Raw genomic sequence first — 12,193 nt, 5'->3', positions numbered from 1 at the left:
ATGAAGAATCAGGCTGAGACAAGAAAGCTAGCTGTGATCATATTCTTAAAAAAATCATTTCAGTTCAGTTTGGTGTCATGGGGTGGGGTGATATGTTCAAAATCACGTGTCTTATTAACTGTAGAAATCCTTCCAAGAAACTGATTTCATCAGACCAAACAAATATGATGGCTAATTTCTGATATTTTGCCCTCTACTTTATAATCCATCAAAGTAAGAATGTCCTGAGGCATTTCCCTCAACCAGTCATTGTGAGTAAATGTTTCTAAAACTGAATCTTCAATTAGATAAGAGAAGCTTAAAGAAGGACATCAACCCTTTACATTTGACAAAGCACACACCATATCTTCTCTGGAGAGAAGATTTTTGATTTTTAGCCTTATCCTTTAGAATATAAGTAATGTAGGGGCTTAGACTTCCTAGAATTCCAGTGAAGAAGTAGATGAAAGCTTGACACATCTGGCTGTAAAATGTGCTGCCATTTGAGCTGTTTGGCAATTGCAGGATGCATGACAATGTGCAACAGATGCTAGAGTATTAATCACCATGTTTTACTTTCTGTGGTGAAGAATTTAGGAGTTATTTGAATGATGAGGCTTGACAGCTCATATAAGTTGTTTTCATTGTGCTGAAGTTAGAGAAATAATGTGGCCAAGCTGCTCCAAAAAGAATACATTGTTGGAGTCTGTTTGTGTGAGGTCTTGCTGTTTAGAAAAATAAAGGCCTAGCAGCTACTTATAGGTCATTACATAAAGGATGCTTGGATAAATACCAGGACTAAAATGTCTAAGACTCTGTCCATCAGGGATGCGCTTTCCTCTGAGGGAGACATTAAGCTTATCACAACTGCTGATTAGCAGCTAGTGACTTTTGAATTAAGAGATATTTTCTTGGTGAAGATTAAAATGGAAGTCTCAAGCCTGCGGAGAAGAGGTGTCTTGTTGAAAATGTCAAGCCTAGAAGACTTTCAGGATTCAGGAAATGAGTTATTCCTCCTGGGGTTTGAAACTACTTTTTTGGATTCCTACTAGAGACAGGAAAAACCTCTTCCCACCAAGCCATCTTCATAAATGGTAATATTAGAAAGAATAATTATTCTTCAGTTCTTACTGTAATTATTCATTGCACTGTTTTGATTAGTATTATTCTTCTTTTACTGTGTTTCTATTACATATTTTTAAAATATTCTTTTCCATAAAAGGTGAAAATGTACACATGTGGGATTTTCAAAACCACTAACACTATTTTGGCATATGGCATGCTATCACATATAAATGGCCATTACAAGGCTTTGAAAATCCCCTCTGCAGCCTATCATGCTGAAGAAACAAGGCCACTGGTCCCTTTCAAAAGCAATTTAGACTGAAGACCATTAGTCTCTGAGGGTTGGACTATCTCACCAGAGAGTTAGTGTTAAGTCATCACAAGTCCCTTCTGAATTCTCATTTCCCAGGGAAATATTTTAAGTTTTGGGATATGAACTTGAACTTCGCTTCTTGCCTCAGCTCTCCTCTTTTTTGCATGAATTCCAATTGGATGGGCACTTCCCAAAAATAGCTTTCATATTAAGCACTCTGGAAATAGAGACAGGGCAATATCTGTGTTTTGAACCATGCTGGAATACAAGCTTGCAGTGGAGACTAAGCAGTTACGTGATGACAGGACTGGGGAAGTTCTGTTCCTTCCCATAAAAAGAAACATTGACACCAAGAGAACTTTGCCAGCAGAAATCTGGGTACTGATGACTGTTCAGTATGCAGTCATTATTTCCCTGCCCTTGGGCTGAATGATGGACTGGGGTTCCAGCCTTCCAGACACCTCAGGACATGCTTATATATACACTGAGAAAAAACATGAAGGTCTATCAGTATGATAAGCATCTGCATGAGTCTTTTCAGGTCTCTAAACTTTAATTCACTTGCCAATCCATTTTTATGAATGGTTAAATAATTAAAGAAAAAAAATCCATCTGTATTACTCAGACCCCAGACTTAGGACTGATTGTTACAAGAGACATAGTTCAGTGTTAGGCAGCTGCATCATTGCTTCTCACGTATCATCTTATGCTTCTAATTGATTTTAATCTAAATCAACTTTTGATATAACTAGTTCATTTAAAACAGACTGGACTAACATATGAAAGAGAAATATTGTGGGGGTTTTTCAAGAACTTTTAAAGCTTGCATCTTATCCTCACTTTTTTTTTTTTTGAAAAAAAATTATTATTTTGCTGGCATTTTATTTGACATTGATTGAATAGGAATAAGATGGAAAATTTGCAGCTGAATTTTGAGAAAAAAGCACTACGAAATATTTTGACTAAATATCATTTTACTTTATGTCTGTCACATGCTGTCAGCCTGTCTTATTCTTCCTCTGTTTTGCAAGCCTAGTTTCTACATATGCTAAACAGAATAATGTATACTATCTAAAGAGGCAGTACCAGGAAATCTGGAGTTTACTGGAGACAGGTAACTGCAGAAGCAAAAGGGACTTGGACCTGAAAACGTGTAGTTATTGCCACATCACTTAAAGATAGGTTTTTTTGTTGTTTGTAGCATAAAAGTTTCACAAATATTTAAATACTAATTCAGAAATTAAATTGGAAAATGAAACTAGGACTTATAATTTACTGAGACATTCTGGAAATTTTACTCCAAACAAAATAATTGGTCTGATTCATCATGACAACTTATGTGGGATCTGAAGGAGTAATCAGTTTGCTCACAGAAATCTTTGCTTCACCGCCTCCCAAGATTAGGGTAAAAATATGTCAGGCCATCTATATTCTTGATATTTTTAAGATATTAAAACCTGAATATCAAATCTAGTCCAGTTAATCACTGCAAGCCAGACGTCTTACATATTGAGAAAATAAACTAGTAGGAATTAAGAATTTGTGTTTTGTAAAGTAAGACCATTTTAAACAAATGAAAATGCACACAACTTCACTTTAATTTCATTTTACAAATATAATTCTGTAGTGTATTCCCCTTCATATCTTTTAGTTAAGGTTTTCATATTGACCAGATTGATTTTCATATAGATTTTCATATCTGAAAATATTTCATACTTGATAGAAAAAAAAAACACTAATAAAACAATGCACATAATTTTAGAAATGGCATCATATTGTGCAGTGGAGTTAAGGCCTTGCTTATTACTTTTTTACTACTACCTTTGGCCACAAGTTTCCTTTAAAATTGCACACAGCACAAAAAAAATACACAAAAATCTTCAAATCCTACAGGTAGAGCAAGGTGGACAAAACACACATTTTTCTGTTGGCATTTAGTTCTTTAAAGACAGCATTCTTCCCTCTTGGTTCATTGTGACCGACACCATTATAGTCTTACCTCTATCCTTCTATAATACAATAATTCTAAGGAGTGAGGTTACACATTCCTTAGTTAAAATTTATTTGGACTCCACCTGAACTTTTTTTTTGTATTAAAGACCACAAAAATAAACTTTCAATAAGTATACTCTGCTTTTATTTCTAATATTGGCTGACATAGGCTATACTGATGGTGTAAATGAACCCACAAAACTAAGCAGACTAAGAATAAAATCAGTTTTGTTTGATTTTTTTTTATGTCAGTGTAGAACATCTGCATCCATACAGGCCACTGAAGATTAACTTACAGTCAATGGGGTGAAATAAACACTGCCAAAGTGCAATTCATCCAAGCTAATGTAGATACCTACTTCAGGAAAAGATAAATTTTACTGTCAAAGTGCTATTTCTCTGCAATGACTATGGAGACACCCAAAGGTGACCAGCTCAGATATAAATATGTGGAAGCTAGTTGTCTGCATTTGATCAGATGAATCATAACTCAGGAGTCAGCCTGACCAAATTTAAGGGTTACATGTCTAGGCAAAAACCATCTAGTTGCCTGTCTGCTCTGAGAGAAAACCATGAATCATGATGAGTCTTTAATCATTTAAACTGATTAAAATACTGGTTGACTTTTGTATTTGGCATCATTTGGTTTTCGTTATGTTACTTTTGCTTTGATTTCTATGCATATGACTGAAAAATAAATAAGGAAGATGTACATATATCTCCTTTTATGGAATACAAGAGTAAATTAAGATCATAGGTATATCTTTATCCATAATAATTAATGTGTTTAATTACCACTCCAAAACATGAACTTTTGCAAGGATAAGTTTACTTAAGCATCAACTTTAGTATCAACTTTAGTATCAACTAAAAAATTTGAAACACCCTTAGGAAATTCAACAGAAATTACGTCAAACATGATTCTTTGCAATAGCAAAAGACAATCATCTAGTCCCTTTCAACAGATGTGCATCATCCATCAACTTCATGAGGTCTCAAATAGTTAAGCTTAACTAACAAAAACACATATAGCCATGTCATTCATGAGATGATTCTGATTCCAGCCCATTTTTCCCCTGTCATAATATAAACTGCCAGAACCCTTTTCTGGTTAGATTACTTGTAAGATCTTAATTTAATATGAAAAACATTTTGCTAGTTTTTTAGTCGGTTTCTTTCCTTTTTTGTTTTCTTTCTTTTCAAAATGTATTTTCATTTTTGCTTCATAAGATCAATGCAGTATTCTCTGCTTGGGATTTTAGTCAGACTGAAAACTAGCTCTTACAAATGCCATAATTCTTAACAGTTAATTTCCTTCACTACTTTTTCCCCTTAAAAAATCATTCATCTGTAAAAACTGTGGAGATTTTTCACCTATGTAAAATTTTAATTTCAGAGAAAGAACCAGCAAAAATAGAAAGTTTTTGAACATGACTGAAGACATATTTGAAGGTATTATTAGAGGAGTTCCAGAAGTTAAATGAAACCAAAATGAGAGCTAATACTTGGCACGTAGAGATGCTGCATATTCTCAAAATAATTAGGTGTGCAGGAAAAGGGATAAATCAGTCAGGCTAATGACGCGGTTAGATAAAATGTAAGGAAGTTATAGGATGTTTGGGGCAATTGTATTATAGAAAGGTTATGAATTTCAGTGGCTTGTTCAAAAAATATATTTTTTGTGAGTTGAGCATGACTGGAAAAAGATCAATTAAAAAATACCTTATAAATCCTGAAGAGATCATATATGTAGAGCTTAAATAATGAGGAAAGGCAAGATTAAAAAAAAATACGGGGGGACTTTTTCCTTAGAAAAAACAGAAATTTATCCTCTACTAGGATACTAGGTAAAGCCCTTCATGGAAGTGACCTTTCTTTCTTTCTTCTGTGTTTGCGAGTTCATAGAGGAAGTAACTGTTCTGAATGTTCAGAGAAATATAAAGGAAGAATGTGTCATCTTGTATGTTTTAGGTGAATAGTCACTAGACTGAAATTAAATAGGCTTTGTAAAATAAATTCAGCTGAGTTAGATGGATGCTATTTAATATGGGTTTTATAGATCTTTACATATGTATTTTTAATATTCTGAGTGCTAGCTAATTTTCTCCTCCCAAAATACCTAGGTTCTGGTGATGGGTACAAAAAAAGTCTCAAGGCTGGTTAGGAGACTGTAAACTAATTGAAAACAATTGAATATCAGTTTCCTATGTCCTGCTGGGATGCCAATAAACATACCTGCTATGGGATTATTGAGCCTTCAATCTTAGATTCCAGGTGTTCATAAGTACTTGTTCATCTACTCTGAGTTGTATGAAGTGATCAATTCTCTTTGTGTGTAAGCACAGCTGTAACTAGTATTAGAGTATTCTTGTCTTTATTTTTACCCACACACGTTTTACAGTATGAGTCACATCTTCTCTTCATTGCTGGTGCTGGCCTTCAAACTTTCCTTATGTTTGTCAAAAGTGGTAAAGTTGTACAGGATGGTCAGGACCAATAAATACTGAGGACCAATAAATACTGAGGACATAAATCACTACTTGAATAAGGTAGAAAAATTATATTTTTTAATTAGCAACATTAAATTGCTATTTAATGTAACTCAAATGCAAAATAACGCACCTTGGATGTGAAAAAAAAATTAGCCAAATACTTCACAGGATTGAAAACTTAAATGAATGAAAATTAGAAATGTGCCAGGTTATTACTGCAGACAACTCAGTGTGCATCCGTGGTCAAAAATAATCAAGATGGTACATTGCATAAGAAAAGAAACAATGAATAAGGTAGAGAACATTATAATTCCCTGATACAAGTCAGTGCTGCAATTTAATCTAGAATACATTGTCTTGTACTAGTATTATCAGTTCCAAAAGAAAAGCAGCAAGCAAGCTGGCAAGAAGAATAGCAAAGACCTCCCATTGACTCCTGTATGGAGATAAGCCGCTAAACATTGGGCTTGATTGGCAAGATGTTTGAAAAAAACATGGAAGTTGCATATGTCAGGGCCCATAGTCATAAAGACTGACCGGATATAGTTTGGTATAGTTACCATAACTACTGTCTGCCTGGGCTCGAGCTGAGGAGCTCAGAAGCAGTGGGAAGTGATCATTTGTTTTCTATACTTGTTGGAAAGGAGCAGAGGAAACAGGACAGTGTTTTGGGTTCAGCTCAGGAGACTAGTACAATGTCTAATTAGAGCAGTCAGCAAACACAGTGACAGTACCTGAAGAAGGGAAGGGGATCTCCTCAATGGATGGCCTGCAGGCCAAAACATAGTCAAGGAAACAGCAGCAGCCAGGTAGTCAGCCTGCATCTCAGCAGCTACACCCCACATCACCACCCTCGTGTGCTGAGATCACAGCCAATGTTGTTTTTCTGTGCGTAGGTCTCTTGAATAAAACTGGCTTTGGCAGCACCCAAACATGGCAGCAAATAACCCAACTAAGCACTTCACCTGGATGAGGACATGGAACCATCTTTTAAAATGGCACTGTGCATCCAGCTAGACAGCAGCACATTTCTTCCATGTGCTCCTAGTAGAAGTGCACCTAGAAAAACTCTCTTTTGTGAATTCATAAAGTACCACCTGGAGAACATTGCTGCTGCCACAACCTATTCTCTGTGTCCACCCTTTCCCCTCATACATGTTGCGTGACCCCATCTCATGGTCTTAGCACAACCATAGGGTTACTCTAGAGGCTGGACGGAAAAGGGCTGGAAATGGCTCCAGGCAAACAGCTCAAAGTGAGAGCTGTAGCCCATATGAAGTAATCCATTGGACACTCCAGACTGGCTTCCTCTTTTGCTTAAGAAGGTGACCATGGCAGGCAATGGAGTGGTGTAAGAAGTCAACTGAAAGGTAAAGGAAGAAAGGGAGCACCTGCATCATACATTAGATTCTGCTCCTGACTGAGCATTCTTACACTTCAAAAAGTGTCTCACTTCATTGGTAAGAGTGCCAGAGGTACATCCTCAGTTAATCCCCCCTGGCAGGTGCCTACCACAGTGCTGGTGCCACCCCCAGCTCATTTGCCTTGACTGAGATGAAAGACGCCATACATCACCCTTCATGTTCCTTTTTATTGATTTCCCAAAGTCTGGATAGCTTTCTTCCATGCTTTTTACCCTTCCCAAATATTGATTTTTTAAAAGCAAAGTGTATACATAGTTTAGATTTGTGTTAAAGCCTTTGTTAAAATAGAAGTTGCTGTCTACTGGGATGTGCAGATGTACTGGTAGAAGTGGTCTAGATACAGAGATCAAAGACATAGGGTTATTGATGGAAAGAGAACAGAGAGAATAACCAAGAGTCTTGGTCATCACGGTGCCCTGCATGTTAGGCACCTCTAGCAGGGGAAGGATAGAAATTATTATTTCTGTCTGTGTAAAATGTGGAGGAACGCAGAGAGGCAAAGAAACATTGTGGGTAAAGAACAATGACCAAGGGAACAGCAGCAAGCAGACCATGAGTCTGCAGCTCTTAGGGAAAGGGGAGGTGTTGGGAAGGATGTGGGCAGGAAGGTTGTCTGAAGAAAAGACCATGGACAGACTAATGGAGAAGCCAGGAACTAGCAATGATTTCCAGTGGGAGAAGTGTGGAAGAGGAAAAGGAGTCAGATCCAATTTCTGACAGCAGATGGAGGAAGACTGCCTCATTGCATTGCTTCTCAGGCTGCTCTTGAGAACTTTGGTGAAACTATACCCTGCTCACTTCTGGGACGGACAAACAAGAGCTGAAGGATCTTTTCCAGCTATGATGCCTCCTGTCAGAATGGATTGTAAGCATCCTTGGGCATAAAGTAGAGCAAGTGCTGTTGTCCAACCTATCTCTCAAGACTAAACTTTCTTCAGTGAGGTGGCTGAATGTATACTTCTCCAAGACCTTTCAGGACTGAAGTGAGCGAGTCTGTGATTGTCCTGCAGTAACTCCAGAACTCACAACTGTAATGAGTAGGTAACATCTGCCATGATGAAGAATGGAATAAGGACCACACACAGGCTGATACCTTCAACTAAGATTCGGCCTTTTGCCTTATCTGTGGAGAGCCTAGTATGTTGAGGTATCTGGTGTGGTGGGGTTCACTGGCACAGCTAACAGTGTTGGCTGTAATGACTTCCAGAGAAAGCTTCGGATAGTCAGAGGCAGCAAAGGTTCAGAAGGTGATAACAACTCATTTCTCCACTGGGATGGACTTAGAGGATGGCCAGAGATCCCTGCAGAGAATGACTGTAGAACATGTATATTCTGCACCCACTAGAGATCATCCTGTTTGCTGCCCCACATATCCCACCAATGGGGCACTGTCTCTGGAGTATCAAATCTCCATTCTGGGGGGAAAGTATTGTGTGTGAGGTGACATGTGCACCCTGCACATAGATGCAGCACAGACTGCTGATTTGGGCATGTGGGGCATGTGGGTAAAACTTGCTGCCATGGGCCAAAGGACAGCATGTAAGTCTCGTGGAATACATTTTGTCAGATCACAGGGCCTGTGCCAGCTAACTAGCAGTTGGGACAAGGGTACTGTGTTCCAGAAGACTATGAATGTAATAGGAAGGATGGGTAGAGAACAAGCTTTCATATTCTTAGTACAGAATTAGTCAGTGAAACGCGTATATTGGGTAGTTAGTACTCATAGTCCAAGCAGAGGCAATTATAGTAATAGGGCTAGTGAATTCTTGGAAGGAAAAAGTCGAGTGCATGAATAATTTCAAAGGTGTTTTCCAAAACAGGTAATATCTTACAGTGGTTCTTGGTTAAGAGAAATGAAAAAAGGAGCTGTTAACACAGTGATTGCAACTACTCTTGACTGATACAGACTTTGCTCAGTAATTTACACTCCTTAAATTTGAGTACTGCAAGGTACTCTACTCAGAATCCTTACATAGCATTTCAATGGTCCTGCTCACACAAAAAGTTGGGCAAACCGTCTTTATGAGCACATAATGGAAGTGGCCTCTTATTCAAACAGCAATGCTATTACAGTCTGCCTTTAGAAAGAGAAAGGGGGCAGGGGAGGGGGGATGACATAATGACAAAGATTACAAATTGACAAAATATGACAAACAAATTACATGTATTTGCATCAGCAAGGAGGAAAAAGGTGAATTTATAGAAGTAGTGAAACCAGACAGGATGGCTGGAAAATGCCTAACAAAATGCTAATGTATAATTAGGTCTTGCATGAATAATAACACACTGTTTACTTGATTTGTTTTTCATGTCTGAGAGAGATTTTCTTAACTGATCACAGGCTCCCGAAATGTTTGTTGTTCATATTTATTTAATGACTACTTTCCACATTTGATAGCTTATTCATAAATTTTATATTGTCGAAACATGTTTGTTCAGACAAGATGCAGGATATGGCTTTTCTTCCTGGGTTAGAAAGCCCTTCCAACTAATGTTTCTCTATATTTCCTCTTTCATATTTCATCATTCATTTCCTGTGAATGTTTGTGCTGGAAACTAACTTAGTTAAAAATCTCTAGAAAGGGTGCATGAACTGACAGAAATCAGTTATTAAGAATTCCAGTTAATAATTGGCTTTGTTATGCAATATATATTTACTCAGGTATAGTGGAATATTGGCAAAACCAATAAAGATGGGGTGATAACAGGAGAGAAAATAAGCCAGTAGGGTCCAAGGCAGTGAATTAATCAGGCTACTTACTGGAACTGTAAAATAAAGTATTATTACTATAAAATAAACTAATTGCTTAAACAAACTAATTACTTCTTTGGAAGTAAGCCAAAGAATCCTAAATCTTGTTCCAAATTTTTCAGAAAGTAAAAACCCCTGGAATTTAGTTTTCCACATCATCTTATATCCTTACGATGTTCTCCCACTTGAAGTAGCCTTTCAATTCTTCTGCACTAATTGCCTATTCTCAGGTCTTAATTTAAAAGAAACTTAGTCTTTTCACTACATGTTACTAGGTTTGAAAACTGAGGACCCTTCATGCATATTTGTTAAATGATATTTGAAACAAACTCACATATCCCATTTCCACTAGGAAACTTGCTCTCTCTCTCTCAGGGTAAGTTTGAAAATACAGTTCCTCAGCAACAAAGCTCTTTAAATAAGTTACTGTCACTCTGTTGTAGCTTGCCTTGTGTTGCACTCAGTTGCACCAACTGGTTGTTGAACAAGACAAAAAACCGCACTGCTGAAATGCATTGCGTTGCTGTCACCACTTCACCAGTCCAGGCTGCAGAACAGCGGCTGCACTGGCCCACAGGGACAGAGCAGTGAGCCGAGTGAGGGGACAGGAAAATGCACCTGGAGGAAGAAATGGTGAGATGATATAAAATTAGCATTGGCACCAGGGAAAGCCTCGCATGAAAGCCTTTTTTTTCTTACTATTATTATTATTATTTTTACGGTTCACTGTGGTGTCCAGCACAGTAATTATGAAGATATTCCAATGGCAACTGTAGTCCCGATAAGCCCTATTTTCATTCCACGTCTTACCCATCACTTTTATCTCTCACTTTTGCTATTACATGATGACAACATAATAATAAAAATATGTTGGCATTTCTGTGAACCATCTCTATTTTTTTAAATATACTTTAGTAATCTTCATTATTGATTTCCCCAGATCTAACATGTACCTTTCATAGCCGCACACTTTATCCATGCTTGGAGGCCAAAAGACAAATGGATTTATAGAGAAAAAAACCCAAACACCATGGCAAACATATTTATGGAATGATTGTTCTTCATACCTTTTTTACCTGCATTTTGCAGCTCTCTGAAAAACGTCCATCAGTAGTTTAAGCCTTGAGTCTGCTACTCAGATGATATAAATCTACCAGTATGCCAACAATGACTGCATGGAGGTGTAGGTCTTTGTAATATGATAGGGACTTCAGCACTGTATTTCTGATTAATCTTTCTAAATACATGTATTTTCTAGAAGAAAAACAGATTAAAAAGGAAGAGTCAGAAATGCAGTTAGCTTATTTAAGGGACTGCAAAACATAACAGAAATTCAAGCTTCGTACAGGCAGAGGAATTAGCTTTTTGTAAATTAATGCAGATAGTTTTAATTAATATCAAAGCTCATCTCATACTTTGCCCACCTTGCCAGCTTAGATTTAAGGGAAAGCTTTGAGAAATATTTATTTGGGCAGATGTCTCACCAAGATATTTGTACAGAAATACATCCAAGAATTATTCAGTCCTTTCAAAATGAATGTTGTTTAGTTTGTTTTGTAATTAAGAACATAATTGAACATACAATACTTTGAATTATTAATAAAGCCCAAATTGTCTGTGTGTTATCCACTCTGAATAACTCTTCCATGTTCAGAATGAGAACAGAGAGACTATTTAGGAAATTCCTGTAGCTCCACTGAGGGAAAGGATCTAATAATATTAGAGTTCCAAGTTCATATCTACAAGACCTTATTTCTCCTTTAATTTTACTTATGTTTAAGTATTAAAATTCTATTGTACATTTGCATGTTGTAGCATTAGAATAATGACAGAACCACTTTTTGCTGCATACAGAATGCTTGTGTTCCTCCTTGATGCACAAGCGTGGATTAATTTAGAAACTGAAGAACTACTAAGTTAGGAAAAACTAAGGAAGCTTAACCCCATATGAGGAAACCTACTGTGAACCCTAGGATGGCTTTACATTCCCTTGCTTTTCCTGCTACCTAAAATTAAGTATATTTGTACAATATAAGCATAACATCTATGGAAATATTTTCACAAGACAAAGCTCTTTCATCAAACCCTCAAAGCACAAGATGGGAAAATCTAGATCATCTGCTGTGAAGGTAGCCTGGAATGGTTACATGTGTGGAAGGGAAGGAAATCCCTAAAT

Source organism: Phalacrocorax aristotelis, chromosome 1 (assembly GCF_949628215.1).
Source record: "Phalacrocorax aristotelis chromosome 1, bGulAri2.1, whole genome shotgun sequence".
NCBI lineage: Eukaryota > Metazoa > Chordata > Aves > Suliformes > Phalacrocoracidae > Phalacrocorax > Phalacrocorax aristotelis.
Note: the sequence above shows the minus strand (reverse complement) of the source record.